General features: G+C 42.2%; 1 protein-coding gene across 2 annotated transcripts in view; it reads right to left on the minus strand.

Moving 5' to 3' along the window:
• Positions 1-14,798, minus strand: part of scai (suppressor of cancer cell invasion) — a 158,000-nt gene extending 143,202 nt beyond the window's left edge. For both annotated transcript variants that reach the window (XM_063073391.1, XM_063073393.1), the window contains exon 1: positions 14,485-14,798. The gene's annotated coding sequence lies outside the window, so the exon portion shown is untranslated. The remainder of the gene's footprint in view (positions 1-14,484) is intronic.
• Between the last annotated feature and the right edge of the window lie 1,938 nt (positions 14,799-16,736).

Raw genomic sequence — 16,736 nt, forward strand, 5'->3', positions numbered from 1 at the left:
TTTTTCACCATCTCAATAAATGTGACAATAATAAACCAATTTTCCACAAATTCTAAGAACAAGGCAATTTTTTGGTAATCTTAGTAACTGACAAACGTCACAACCATTCATAGATCTTCAAGTGAAAAGTTCAGGAAGGATTAGAAAAGAGTAGATCAGTAAGGTTTTTAAAAGCTGCAATAGCAATTTTGAACCAGATGGAAGAGGATAATCTTCAATCTGAAGTTCCAATTATTTTATATTCTGCAACGAAGCTTATATAGACTGGATGATACAAAATCTGTTTTAATCATTGCTATGTTCACTTGTTATAAAGTATCCTCTATTTCCCCAGCATACATTGGAAAAATAATATACAAAACAAGAATTTCTGTAACAAGTTGTTAAATACACAAGGTTCCACTGTTCAGTAAACAAAAAAGCACATCAACTCTAGCATACAATAGGAAGGAAACCATGTACAGCAAGGGTTACTCCACTGAATTATAAAAGGCATCAACAGCAAACAAAAGTTCGACCAGTCTCAAACAATTTCAATGTGCAACATACATGGAAGGAAAAAGTGAAATATTTCCTTTCTACCTTAAAGAATTAACATTACCGACTTCATTGTATTATTGAATCTTTCGCACATTCAATACATATTAATTTACAATTGGATATTTCAATCTGGAACAAGCTTTCTTGGTGTTCCTCAACGTTATCAGCTCAGTTGGTTGCACAGCCTCACAATAAACACGAGCATCGCCACACTGTGGAAGTTGACCCCATGACTTCCACAACCAAGCCAAGTTCAGATCCAACTTAAACTTACATGAATCCCTTTTGACTTAATCTTTTAAACCAAGGGACTTTGTCAAATGCTTTCTATGTAGACAACAGGTACTGCCCTATCCTCATTATCTTTGTTATTTGGTCAAAAACTTGATTGAGATAGAACCTCCCCAGTTCAGAACTACGCTGCCTACCCCTTGCAAGTCTGTTTTTCAAAAGGCCAGACAACCCTGTCCCAAAGAATCTTCAAATCATTTCTGAATGGACAATGAATCCATGTACACGAACCCAATTCCTTTTCACTTCAATTTTAAATATTTCTTATTGAAATTTAGTTTTATATATCACAATGTACTGCTGCCACTAAACAAACTTCATGACATTTGCCAGTGATATTAACCCAGATTCTTAATTCCTAAAAATAATGACTTTCAACATATGGTTCCATGAAGTGTGGTTGACAATAAACAAGTTCTACCAAAGAAGGGAATGGTTGTGGAACGGGAATGGTTAGACCTCTATTCAAGAGAAAAGTGAAAGGCACCAAGATCATCCTGATGTGGCATACAGACAATGGCACTCATTCACCACAGTGAAAAGGACACAAAAAAAATTAGCCACTGTCAAGATAGAGGAGGGCATCATTGATGTCACAGACACAAGTAGGGAGGAAGTGAATTTAGTGATACAACAACAGCCTCCAAAACTGCCTAGCTCAGTTCTACCTTCTCTCCACAATTTACAAGCAAGGCACACGGTAGGTCTATTGTTTCCATCAGGTGATACTGCAGATCTAAGGACCCAATAGCAAATTAAACCATCATGTAATGTTGCTTTTCTTTTTCTTACAGATGTAGGTATACTCCTTCATTTTATTGTTTTTCCCTTTGGGTCTAACTGCTGCATTTAGAGTATTTCCATGACAACTCTGACATCATTATTCTCCTGATCAATACAATCATTTTCAACTACAAAGATTGATTAAGTTAGAACATTGTGGAGAGCAGGAGAATGAGGGGATACCTTAGGCAGTATATAAAATTAAGTATAATAGGATGAATGCTTCATGCTTTTTCTCCTCAGGCTGGGTGAGGCTAAAACTTGAGGTTATAGGCTTAAGTGAAAGGTGAAACATTTAAGGGAAATAGGCAATGTCTTCACTCAGGTGGTGCAAATGTGGAAGAATCAGTTGAAGTGGTAAAGGCAGCTCAATTGTAACATTCAAGAAACATTTGGATAGGTGGAATAGGGGGCTATGGTCCAAAGTGCAGGTCGCTGGAATAAGGCAGAAAACTAATGGGCACAGACTAGATGCACCAAAGGGTCTGTTTCAGTTCAGAAGGACTCCTCAACCATCTTTCCTTGCAACTTCAAAAATAGTACAGGGAAAGGACATCTTCCTGAACTTATTACTAACACCTTATAAGAATCAGCTGAATAAACAGAGCAAGCCAGTAGCTATGAAAAGCAAAGCAAATGTTTGTATATAGTGCAAAAGGCAATCGTATGCAATAAATACTAGTCCCTTGTCCAAAGGACAAGGTTAATATTTATAATGCCAGAAAACATAAATACAAAACTTGGGAGTTAGTTCAAGTCAAATCAACAATGAGACTTCCACAATTGAGTCACAAACAAGAGAATCTGCAGATGCTGGAAATCCAAGCAACACAAAGTGCTGAGGGAACTCGGCAGGTCCAGGTAGCATCTATAGAAAAGTACAGTTGACATTTCAGGACCAGACCCTTCAGCAGGACTAGAGAAAGAGAAGTCTTTCAAAAATGAAAATAACTCACTGCACCATTACTTAATAAATAGCAGTTTAAAGTTAACCAGTATTAGATCAGAGGTCACCCCTTTGATGCCCTGGAAAAATAACCTCATTAAAAGAATCTTTGGAAGATTAAATCACCTGTTATATTTACATTGATCAGCTCTCATGTATTAGCAATAGTGACACGATGACTCCACTAACAGTACCTTACAAATTCAACACGGTAGCTATCAGCAATTTCACATCTACATCACAAGGTCCAAATTCTTTGCCTTACAAGTTACTATAGGAAGGGAATTCAATACATGGTAGGTATTAATATTCACTTCTGCTAAATTTGTTTTTACAATTACTCATTTTGACAACAAATACTCCCCCCCCCACCTCCTCAGTTTCAATAAGTAGTACTCTTGCTGTGGGTGGTAGGTGGACAGTCTTTCCACCTTGTCATACCTTCACGCAATGAGCTGAGAAACAAGCCCTTGAACAGCTTCAGGAGGAGAGAAGCAAAGTTCCTACCCATCACCCACCCATCCTTCACCTGCACTGACACTGTCACAGCTAATACAGTGAACTCTAACTCAGAAGAATCTGTGATCTAATTTATTCTACATGTCCACTAATTCAGCACAGATCAAAGATACTAGCATTTTTACTACAGTTCTGCATCTCCCCAGAGACTCATTACTCACACTCTGAATTACAACTCAAATTCCAAACTGTCCAATCCTGAAGCTCTCATGTCCAAGGGCGACTCCATGAACCCCTCCCCCCCGCCCCACACTAAACTAAAAATCACATCAACATTGCAAAGAAATGTTCCATCTTAAAAAGAAATCAATATTAACCATATTAACCATAAACTACTCTTCAACAATGGCCACGAATATTAAAACAGGACTTACTTTCATGAGTTCTTTCTGGCAACTTCACAAGGATGAAACAAAAAAACTGAACATTCATATTACAAACAATGATTCAAGCAGCAAATGTGTATATATAAATAAATAAACACTTGGTTCGACACTGAGCCCCCAAAGTGACCTACACCTTGATCATCTGAGGTACGCAGGCGTTTCCAATGAGTGGACAGCTGCAAGGCTGTAGGAGTGAGTGGCATTCTAGGGCAGGTACTCAGGAGGTGCGCAGCTCAGCTGGCAGATGTGTTTACAGACATTTTTAAATCTCTCCCTCTCCCAGTGTAGAGTGCCCTCCTGCTACAAAACATCCATCATCGTCCCTGTACCTAAAAAGACCAAGGTAACCTGTCTGAATGACTGGCATCCTGTCACACTCATCTCAATAATCAAATGCTTTGAGAGGCAGGTCAAGGATGACATCTGCAGCATGCTACCACCCACACTGGACCCCGATAATTCACCTACTAACACAATCGATTGACAGATTTCACAATAGCCACAGCTCTACACAGTCCTTACACATCTGGAGAAGGATGCTTATGTGAGAATGCTGTTCTTAAGACTACAGTTCACCATTCAACACCATAGTTCCATCCAGACTTGACACAAAGCACAGAGACCTCGGCCTTGACACTGCCTTGTGCAGCTGGATCCCAAACTTCCTGTCAGATAGTCAGCAGGTGACAAGAATGGACTCCCTCACTTCTACCCCTCAGGACTGTATCCTATGCCCCCTCCTTTACACTCTGTATACCCATGTCTGTGTCACTACTCACAGCTCCAATCTAATTACATTTGCTGACAATACTACATTGATTGGCCTAATCTCAAATAACATCGCAGCAGCCTATGGCAAAGTAGTCATCACCCTGACAGTGGTGTCAAGAAAACAACCTCTCCCTCAATGTTGCAAAAACAAGGAGCTGGTTGTGCACTACAGGAGGAATTTAGACAGGCTCATGCCTATTGACATCAGTGGATCTGGGGTTGAGAGGATGAACAGCTTTAAGTTCCTCAGCATCCACATTACTGAGGATCTCACATGGTCTGTCCATACCGACTGTGTGGTGAAAAAAGCACAAAGCCTCTCTGACTTCAGACAGTTGAAGTTCAGTATGGACCCCCAAATCCCAAGAACTTTCTACAGGGGCACAATTGAGAGTATCCTGACTGGCTGCATCACTGCCTGGTATGGGAACTGTACTTCCCTCAATCTCAGGACTCTCCAGAGCCCAGCACATCTGTAGATGTGAACTTCCCACTATTCAAGACATTTACACACCTGTCTTTGTAAAAAAAAAAGGCCCCCAAGGATCATTGGGGACCCGAGTCACCACAACCACAAACTGATCCAGCTCCCACTATCTGGGATGCAGTACCGCAGCATAAAAGCCAGGACCAACAGGCTCTGGGACAGCTTCCACCAGGTCATCAGACTGATTAATTCATGCTGATATAAATGTATTTCTACGTTATATTGACTTGACTTGCACATACTATCAAAAATTACTACAAATTACACACTTAGATGGAGATGTAACGCAAAGATTTTTTACTCCTTATAAGAATGCAAGTAATAAAGTCAATTCAATAACTGATGTTTAACTGCAATTGATTACCAATTAATAATGCAAGTAGCCTTGGAGTCCACTCCATCAACAACAGCAACTTCTAACTTAAGCACCATGCTCCTACCTCATCTCTATATACCTCATTCTTCAATATTCTCTCCATTTTAAATAAAATCAAGCCTCCATTACACTGAATTCACCACCCTTGGAGATATTTCTCTCAAATCCTAAATGACCTACTCCTTATTCCAACACTGGCCCTTAGTACTACACTCCTTTTCCAAGGAAAATATCCTTTGAGAATTCATTGTTTCAACAGTCACATTTGGAGAACAGAGACCAAGCCTACTCAATTCCTTCATGTGATAGCCCTGCACTCCAAAGAAACAATTAAGTGAAACTACCTGCTAATCATACTTTTTAAATACTTTTCTTTGAATAAAAGAGAATTATATGCAGTTCTCCAGATATAGTCCCACCAGGACTCACTACGATTTCGGCAAGACACCCTTACCCTTGTTGAACTGAATTTATTTAAATCTTACATCCATCCCACAATGTGAGGAAGTAAAAAATCTCTGCATTATGCCTCCATCACAAGGTACAGACATGTGAATTTATAAGCCTAACTGCTTTTAGAAAGAAGCTGTCCATAGCCTGTTGGTCCTGGCTTTAATGCTGCAGTACAGTGTGCCAGACAGAAGCAGCTGAAACAGTTTATGGTCAGGGTGACTGGTGCCCCCAGTGATCTTCCAGGCCCTTATGCACCTGCTGCAGCAAATGTCCTCAATGGAAGGAAGTTCACATCCACAGCTGCACTGGGCAGTCCATACCACTCTCTGCAATGCCCAGCAATCAAAGTTCCTGTACCAAGTGGTAGTACAGCCAGCCAGGATGCTCTCAATGGTGCCCCTGTAGAAGGTATGAGGATTTGGGAGCCCATGCCACCTGACATACTCAATATTGATGTGACTCGGACACCGCTGTAGATTGAACAACCACGTTTATTCAACAGACTTCCATTTTTTACTTCTCTACGTCCTAACGTCATACGCACTCTGACGCTACGAATACTCACACAATACATCTCCCTTCAAGATTTTTTTTCTTTTTACAACACTGAATTACCAAAACAGTGCCTCTAGGTATGCCCTTCTTACAGTGCAACAACCATGACATAAACCAAAAAATATCTTAACTTCTTGTACTGTATTCTGCATTGCATCTTACAATATTAACAGCAGTGCATTTTCTTTTACTAACATAGACTAACAAACCTTTTATTTCACACCTTGGAACATATAACATGTGTGACTTTGCCTCAAACTGTGTGAGACTGTATGTATGTCTAGTCTCTGTATCTAGCTGGAAGTTTGACTTGTTTCCCAGACCATGTGTGATACAACTATGACTGTGCTTGTTCTTCAGCAGTGTCAGTCTCTCCAGTGACCTCTGTGTCTTTGCAGTCTGCACTCCTGGTGTCATTTGTTTCCATGTCTATATGTGGAAATGTCCTGTGCATCTGTACGTGGAAACTCCTCTCACCTGTCTTCAGCAGATGCTTCCTGTTCCTCCTGTAGACTCTTCCATCCAGCATGCGAACTATGAAGGAACACACATCAAAGTTGCTGGTGAACACAGCAGGCCAGGCAACATCTCTGAGAAGAGGTACAGTCGACGTTTCGGGCCGAGACCCTTTGTCAGGACTAACTGAAAGAAGAGCTAGTAAGAGAACTATGAAGGATCTTGGTTGCTGATGTCTGTTCACAACCACAGCTGGTTGCCAAGTGTCTCCTCTCTGTATTCTGACATTTTCACCTGTATGCAGATCTGGCAACTGTCTTGTATGTCTGTCATAGTAGCTCTTTTGCTTTATTTGCTTGTACTTTTGCTTGTCATGTACTTGAGCATTACCTTCAGGAGTCAGTAGAGTTGTGGATATTGGCAGGTCAGACTTCAGATGACGTCCCATCAACAGCTATGCAGGACAGAACCCCACACCCTCAATCGGTATGTTGCGGTATTCAAGCAGAGCAATGTAAGGGTCACCGCTGCTGCTATGTGCCTTCTTGAGCATGTTCTTGACAGTTTGTACAGTTCTCTCTGCTTATCCATTAGACTGAGCGTGCCCTGGACTGGAAGTAACATGCTGAAATTCCCAGCTTTCTGAGAACCCTCTGAACTCACCACTGGCATATTGAGGACCATTGTCACCAACGACAATATCTGGAATACCACGTCTTGCGAATGTCAACTTCATTGCGATAATGACACCTCGACTAGATGTGTCACTTAACTTGGTGATCTCCAGATATTTTGAATAGTAGTCCACACAAAGCAGATATTCTGCACCATTGTAGTGAAAGAGATCTGTGCCAATCTTCTCCCCTGGTCTTCCTGGTAGTGGGTGGAGAAGCAGAGACTCTCTTGGATTGCTGTTTTTGTTTTCATTACAGACAGCACACTGAGACACAATGCCCTCTGAGTTGACATGCCTGGCCTACAGAGAATGTCCCTTGCTCTCTTTACATTTCAGGTGTGACTCATGAATTCTGTTGAACATTTCCTGTCTCATTTGGTTTGGTACAATGAGTTTTGCCGTTTTGAACATTAGTCCTGATGCATAGCTGATTTCCTCTTTAAATGTCCAGTATTTCTGCATTTCCTGGGGAACATCTTTTCTTTCTGTTGGCCATCCATTCATTGTAATGTCTCTTAGCATTTGCATTTCAAGATCACCTGTAGTCACTTTCCTGAACATGTTCAACTTCTCCTCAGAATGGGTAGCTCAGGTGTAACCTAGTTGACCTCTAGCTCTCTTCCTTTTGCTCTTTGAGGTAAGCACGGCTCAAAGCATCAGCGATGTACAGTTCTTTTCCTGGCTTATAGGTGACTGTGAGAGTGTGCCTCTGTAGCCTGAGAAGCATCCTTTGTAGCCTCATAGGAGCTTGGTGGAGTGGCTTTTTGAAGATACTCTCAAGTGGTTTGTGATCACTCTCAACCTGGATTTCTTTGCCATATACATATTGGTGAAACTTCTCATACCCATAAACTATGGCGAGTAATTCCTTCTCGATTTGAGCATATCAGTGTTGACAGTCCATAAGTGCTTGTGATCCATTCGCCACAGGCCTCCCATCCTGCAGTATAACATCTCCTATTCCCTCTGAACTGGCATCCACAGACATCGTCACTGGTTTATTGACATCATAGAACTTGAGTGCTGGTGCATTGGTAACCAACTGCTTTAATGTGTCAAAACTTTTCTTTTGTTCCGTCTTCCCAATGCCATTCAGCGTTGCTCTCTAGTAGTTTTTGGAATGGAGCGCTGACCTCTGATAAGTTGGAAATGAGTTTGGCAAGATACTGTATCATACCCATGAACCTCAATAGATCTTGCTTGTCTTCGGGTGGTGGTAGCTGTACCACAGCTCTGACCTTTCCATCATCTGGTTTTAGCCCATCAGCACTGAGTACATGACCTATGTATTTGATTTCTGGAGTTCTGATCTTACATTTACTTTTGTTCAGTTTTAGGCTGTACTCACGTGCTCTCTCCAGGAGCTTCCTCAGTCTCTGATCATGTTCCTCAGTTGTATCACCCCATATCAGCAAATCATCAATGATGTTGACCACCCCGTCCAGGTCTTCAATCATTTGTGCCACGGATCTCTGGAATACCTCTGATGCAGAAGAAATCCCAAAGGGTAGATGCAGGAAACGATATCTCCCTATGGGCGTGCTGAAAGTGCATAATTTGGAACTTTCTTCATCCTGCTTGATCTGCCAGAAACCTTGATTTGCGTCTAATACTGAAAAGTATTTCGCATTAGGCATGCGGGAGACAACCTCTTCAACCGTGAGCAGCAGATAGTGCTCTTCTGATGGCTTAGTTGAGATCTTGTGGGTCTATGCAAATCCTCGCCTTTTTTTCTGTGATCACTGTCACCATACTATTCACCCAGTCGGTCAGTTCTATTTGTCTTATGACTCCCATTCTGTGTAGCTCCTCCACTACTCGATCCCCGAGAGCTATTGGAATCTTTCTCAGGGCATGCAATAATTGGATCAATCTGGATATGGTGTTTCCCTGGTAAGCATCCTAATCCAGAAAACAAGTCATCAAAATCTTTGAAAATGTTATTTTCTTTTTCAACACCGTAGATTCACTTCACCAGGCCTAGCTTTGTGCATGTTGCTTTGCCCAGTATTGCTGGAACACGTTGCTATACTATTTCAAACCCTGTCTTGTGTTTTTGGTCCTTTGTACACACACGCGAGTGCTTTTTTACCCAATGGTGCCGTCTTGTGGCCGAAATATGCAACAAGCTTGCAGGTGGATTTTCTCAGTCTTCCTCTGATGTCCAGTGAGTTGAATGTTTCTGCTGACATTACGTTGCACTTTGCCCCAGTGTCAAGCTTAAATGTCACATTCCTCCTGTTTATCAGATCTTTTGTCCAATCATCTTCATCCTCCATCTCTGCATTGTCAATATTCTTGATGCGTACCACCTGTTCCACTTCAACTGTGCCAATGAACATGTCACTGTTGCCCTCACTCTGTTCCACAGCATGCATTTTCCTTGTGTGCTCCTTTGATTTGTACATTTTTACAAAGTAATTTCTTTTCTGGCATATCTTGCATGTCTCACCAAAGGCTGGACATTTTCTGTATCCATGTTTATAACCACATCTGCTGCAGTTAACTTCCTTTTGATCACCCTGTGGAGCTGGCTTTGTCCTACTCTTGTCAGTTTTCACAGTTTTATTTTGTGCGCTTCAATCTCTTCATTGAGCACTCTAACCTGACTTGACGTGATCTCACTGGCATGGCAAACATCAATTGCCTTTTCTAATGTAAGATCCACCTCTCTCAATAGCCTGCCTCTCACTTGATCATCTCATATGCCGCATACAATCCTGTCATGTATTAAAGAGTCATGCAGTTGTCTGAACTCAGTCTTTTGCCTTGCTCTTCAAATCTGTTTCATAGGCGTCAATGGTCTCTCTTAGCCCTTGAGCCCTCGTGAAAAACGTGTCCGATGTACGGTAGGTTTTTTCTCGGTTCGCAGTAATCTTGAAACTTTTTCTTTAACACTTTGATTTTATCTTGCTCATCATCTTGGAAGACAAACGTGTTGCAAACCTTTATTGCCTCTTCCCCCACCACATGCAGAAACGTGGCACATTGCACTTTCTCCATCTCCATCTTTTTAGCTACGCTGCTAGCGGTGCAAAACAGCTCAAATTTCTGGATCCATATTTTCCATTTCTCAGCAAGATTACCTTCTAGGCTTAAACTTGACAGTGGCTATAGCTGTGACATCTTTTACGTGTCTTCTCTTCCTTTCTTCCCCCCCACGATTTCTTCTGACACCACGTAATATTGATGTGGCTCGGACACCGCTGTAGATTGAACAACCACATTTATTTAACAGACTTCTATTTTTTTATTTCTCCATGTCCTGACGTCATACGCATTCTGACGTTACGAATACTCACACAATACATTACAAGGTAGAAGAGATGCTGTTGTGCTTTTTTTTTTAAAAACCACACAACTGGTGTGTACAGTCCAGGTGAGATCTTTGGTGATGTGTATAGGAACTTGAAACTATTCACCCTCTTAACTGCATTCCCATTGATATTGATCAGAGCAAGCCTATATCTGTTCCTCTTGTAATCCACGATTAGCTCTTGTTTTTTGACATTGATGGAGAGGTTGTTATCTTGGCACCACTGTGTCAGGGTGTTAATCTCTCCTCTGTAGGCTGTCTCGTCACTGCTAGAAATATGACCAATTAATGTCATGTCATCTGCAAATTTGATCAGCAGATTGGAGCTGTGTGTGGAAGCATAGTCATGGGTGTAAAGGGGAGGACTCAGGACATAACCGGGGGGGGGGGGAGAGGGGGGGGACCTTTGTCGATGATCACAGGGGCAGAGGTGAGGGAGCCTAACCCCACCACTTGTTGACGATCCGATATGAAGTCCAGGATCCAGCTGTACAAGGCAGGGTGCAGGCTGAAGTCTCTGAGCTTCCTGTCACATCTGAAGGGAATTATGTGATCAGAGCAAAAAGCCTTTACAGCTATGTTAGCTCTCAGTGGCTGTATAGAGGGACATCCTGATCCCCTTGAACACCAACATTTCCCAGTCGGGTTGAGTTGTTCTGATCTCGAAAATGTTTCATCACCATGCGAAGAGACATCATCAGTGCACTGTGGATTGCAGTGTCCTCCAAATTGGTCTTTATATGCTTTTTGGAAACTCAACTGTGATATGTGGAGGAAATCTGATAGGCTGTGTGGTGAACTTCATGCATTGTGGGACAAGTTCATGACCACATTGGCTCAGAAATAAGACCAAGGTCTAGGTTTACAGAATTGTTGCTATACAAGAATCTGACCTGTTAGTTCCTACTAAAGTGGATAATCTCACACTATTTTCCCCCCCACACTATACACCGTCTGCCACACTGTTACTCACTCAGTTAAATGTCCTCCAAGTTTCTATCATCACCATTACTCACATTCCCACTTAATTCTATACAATAGAAATTTTAATTTGATACCAAATACTAAAAGCAAATAGCTAGGACCCCAAAAACCAATCCCTGCGATTCTCCAGAAGTCAGCCTTCCAACGTGAAAAGGATTTATTAATGTGCAATTATTTTGCTGAATGCCAAAACCTTCCCAATCCTGAAGCAATTACTTTATCTGGTCACTTGATAGACAGATTTCATACAACCTCAATGCCTGGAATCCACATCTGGATCTTTTTTGTACCTTAGCTTATTTACTGCAAATTATATAATAGTATTATAAAGTTCCTTTATTCTAGCCACAGCCTGTGCACTTCTACCCATCAATAAAATTTTCAAATCTACCACATTCATCTGCCTCCTGCAATTTTATGCTTTCCACTGTAGATTTAATTACACCAAATTCAAACAAGGTAAAATTCCTTCATAATGGCCATTCTTCCCCCTCCCAAGCTCCTTTGCAAAACTATTAGTGAACGCTTTCTTGGGGCACAGCACTAGATCCAAAATAGCTTGCTCCCCAGCCAGTCCCTCAACATACCAATCTAGAAATCCATCTCATTGTAAAAACTACATTGACATAACCAATTAAAATCCCAGCATTTTACATTTAATTCAATTAAATCATAAATCAGACACAATATTGGCAATAGCTTTTTTTTGAATCATTCAGAGCATCAGCATTCATAAAAACACAAAGCTATCCTCCTGCTGGACAAGCAAATGAAGGCAATTTCGCCACTGATTTTACTACATAAACAGGGCTCTGACCAACAAGAATGAATTCATTACAATCCTATCAATAGGTAGTTATAATTCTGGGAATATGCATGTCATTTCCTGCTTAGAGAAAACTTAAGATACTTGTTGAAATAAACTTAAGTCAGGCTGTTGAATTGAAAACTTGTGAGCCCATTGCCCTCATTCAATCTGTAGTAATTAATAACCAACATGATCAATTATCACATCCACTTACTATTTGCTCCACAGTCAAAATCCCTGGTTGAGGCTTGTGGAAATAATTCCACAATTCCTACTGGACCTCCACCACCATTCATAGAACATGCTACATTTCTGATGAGATACTGAAGCAAAAAAAGTGATCTACCCGATGGCTCAATGGCACAGTTGAAAGGTGTGTGGGAAAGTTCCCCCCGTGCTCCCAAAATAAACACCGAAACAAACCTGTCACATGCTGGTTTGTGGGACTCCGTGGCACAAGTTGATGCTGCATTTTCATGTATTACCATAACATCATAATACACTTTTAACAATATAGAACATCACCACAGGCCAACCAATATTTGATAAGTCATTTGGGTAGATGATTAAAAGCTTTATAGAAGTTTTAACAATTACCATAGTGTAACACAGAAACACAATAGAATCAATGGAAAATTACAAAATAAACACCAAATACAAAGCAAAAAAAAACAAATAATAAAGTAACAACAATGTTCAAAGTGGGAATTCCAGAACTTGGGACAGCTGAAGACATTGGTGCCGATGATGGAGCAAGAATATTCAAATAGCTCCAAAATGCAAAGCTTAAGGTGATTTAAAGTTTAAGAAATTTGGAAAAGGGAAGGTTGAGATATGAAAACACAACAGAATTTCAAGTGATACATTGCTGAATCAGGAACCGATGTTGGTAACTAAACCAGCGTTGGTAACTAAACCATGATTGACGAATAGTGGGACAAATTAGAACGTAGGATAGTTTTTAAAATGATACTGAGTTTATGGAAAGCGGAACAAGGTGGGCTTTACACAAATAGCAGGAGGGGGAATGTACTTTGTTGAAAGGGGCCAACAAAGCATTGTTCTTCCCAATAGTAGAAGGGAATGGCAGCAAGTAACATGAAAATGTGGATGTACAGGATTGCAAATGTACATGTGGACACAGGTAAAGTGTACTTTGATGGCAGAGGATAAAAGATACAGGCTTAGAAAAGGGTCAGATAGACAAATGGAAATAGCTCATACAGATATCTGATTTGCATAGACAAATTGGGTTAAGAGGTCTTCTTCCATGTTGTATAACTATAACATACAAATGAGAGATAGGAAGTTCCGAGGACAAATACTCTTGAGGGGGATGCAGGAAAGGAAGAGAAAAGCAGGAAAGGAAGAGAAAATTATAGATGAAATGAGAAACTAAGTTGATTTTCTGAGCATGATTAGCTGGATGCAAAATACATGCTGGAGCAGTAGATAGCATAGCTACACATCAAAGCTGAAAACAAGCAAAGATTACTTCTACTGTTAAGAGTCACAAAGGATGCTGCAAATGACTTTGATAATATCTATTCCAGCATTGTGATGAAGACAAAACCCTGACTAGAAGGATTCAGACATAGCTTCCAAGAAAAATGGGTCAAAATTAGAAGGGGACATCAAGTAAAAAAAACACAGGGGTCTGAAAAGGGCTAGAGACACAACACAGTGGAGGAACTCAGCAGGCCACACAGCATCTATGGTAAAGAGTACAATCGACGTTTCGTGCTAAGACACTTCATCAGGACTGGAAAGGAGTGACGGCTTGTAATGGAAGAGGATGACTGCATTTATAAAGCATGATACCTTGGAGAGAAGCTATGCAACTCGCTTTGAGACAACCACAGGACCTGAAAGGACGCTGTTAAAACAAAAGTGCAACCACTACTCAAAGCCAGAATGAGTGCAGAGTACAATAACAAGCGTGTAAGAAACCATAAAATGTGATTCTGTCACACGGGAATTACCGTGTTGTCTACTCCACACGTTATCTGTATTTATCTCACACACATGCAGGTGGGAAAAGGGGCGGTCGCATGCACAGGCGGCTACAGCAACTCCGGGCGAAGCGCGCAGCCAGCCAGCCACCTGCCCTCAGCGTGCTCGCCGGTGCCGGACTCACCTCACACGCGCCGGCCCGCGGCCTACCCCCGGCACGGACCGGACAGCCGACCGTTCACCACACGACAGGCTCGAACCGGCTGCCTTCAGCAGCCCACCGCGCCCCCTCCCCACTCGTCTCCACCTGGGGGTTCGACACAACGGGGCTCCGGCTCTGTTCCGCCCTTCGCCCCTTCCGTCGGTGTGCACCGCCTCGGCGGGCCGAGCACCAGGATCACGCCGTTTATTTCACCCCCAAGCGCCGCCAATATCAACCGCCGAGCCCGCGCCACCACCATAAAGCCCTACCGCCTCTTATTACGCGCTGCTCGCACTAGCTTGATGCCTCGGCACCGCCCCCTCGCCGATCTCCGCGCACCCATTGGCCCACGCCCACGACTAAACCCGCCCATTCCAGGCGTCCTCTCGTCCCTTTGGACCAGGCGGACGTCTCTCCCGTGACGTCGCGGAGGGCGGGCATGTCTTCGTCGCTTTTGGTTTGGTTGACTCCGGCGTTAAGGCGGGGGTGCGGAGTGCCTGGAAACCTTCAGCCAATCAGCGGCGGACGGCCGTGAACGCCGCCGAGTGAGACGTCGTTTATTAAATGTGCCGAGCTGATGTTCCTCTATTTACTCATTTCACAGTCCCCCCCCCTTATGTAACGCGTTGCAAAGATGCACAAATGGAGTTCTACCAGAAGACCTTGCAATTTGCAATGCGACATATCTAGAATTGTAAGCTTCACCCTGCCAGATGTATGAATTCTCTCTGCTTCCCCCATTCAGTCCCATCGTGTAGCAGATCTGAAATTGCCTGCCCTCTCCGACAGTTAAAAAAATCCTGGCACGGATCCAAGTTTCCATTTTACCAACAAAGAAAGGGAAAAAGGAAGACAAAACAACAGAAAAATGCTGCTGATGCTGAACATCTGAAATATATATTTTTAATGATGGCAAGTTTCCCAGTAGATTGGGCAGCTTCCGCGGTGGCAGAAACAGGGTTAACAGGGTAAAAGTGACTTTTCAACCGCAGGGGAAGAGAGAGAATTCGTGGTCACGTACACAATGTTATTCCTTCTATGACTGAATATTCTGTCCAGTTACCCGCCTATCATTTTAAAAGGACAGCGAAAAGAAACCACACATACAGAACTCTAAAAGTGAACGTGTTTATTTGAGCTATAGCCCTGAACCAACACCATCACCACTACAAGATTACAAACAAGAAACTTCCAGACCTAATGAAATACCTTAGCCGGAAACGTTGATGAAAACGTATTCAGCTCCATAGATGCTATCTGACCCGCTGAGTTCCTTCAACATTTTGTATGTGCGTTGATCTAGATTTCCAGCATGTTAAATACAAGTTTCTTAAACACAAGATGGGGAGGGATATAAATTGAGTTCTGTAATTACAACCAGTTAGCTCAACTTTGGTAACGGCATACACTCTTGTAAAGGGCGCAGATTAATTAAGACTACTCATATCCCATTAAACATGTAGGAAGAGGGCGTTCAGCCCATGCTGTTTCTCGGAGCGATTTCATTAATCCCATTGAGCACCATCTCCTACCCGAATCTAATACCCTTACCAGTTATACTACCCAAGGAGTCACGTCGCGTGGTCAATTCTCCTACAAACAAGCACGTCTCCGGGCTATGGGAGAAAAACGGAGCACATGGTGTTCCCCATGCGGCCCCCCTGGAGGACGTGCAAACTCCGAACAGACAACAACAGAAGTCAGCATTGACTCGAGGCTGTCGGGGCTACAAGACAGCAACACCCTAGAGAGGTTTAGGAAAAGTCCTGTCTGATTACCTTGACTGAACTGCTTCGGACTGTATGGCTAACGTAATGTAAATGGATTTTACCAAGGCATTTGACAAGATCACACACAAAAGTTCAAATTAATTTTATTATCAAAGTACATTTAGGTCACCAACCCAGAAATCATTTTTCTTGCAGGCTTGTTCGTTCGTTATGTAACAGTTTCTTCCCCCAAGCCATCAGACTCCTCAATACCCAGAGCCTGGCTTGACACCAACCTACTATACCCTCAACTGTGCCTACTATCTTGTTTATTATTTATTATTATTTATTGTAGTGCCTGCACTGTTTTGTGCACTTTATGCAGTCCTGGATAGGGCTGTAGTTCAGCGTAGTTTTTATATTGTTTCATGTAGCACCATGGCCCTGGAAAACGTTGTCTCATTTTTACTATATTCTGTACCAGCAGTCATGGTTGAAATGACAATAAAAAGTGACTTGACTTGA

Source organism: Mobula hypostoma, chromosome 21 (assembly GCF_963921235.1).
Source record: "Mobula hypostoma chromosome 21, sMobHyp1.1, whole genome shotgun sequence".
Classification (NCBI taxonomy): Eukaryota; Metazoa; Chordata; class Chondrichthyes; order Myliobatiformes; family Myliobatidae; genus Mobula; species Mobula hypostoma.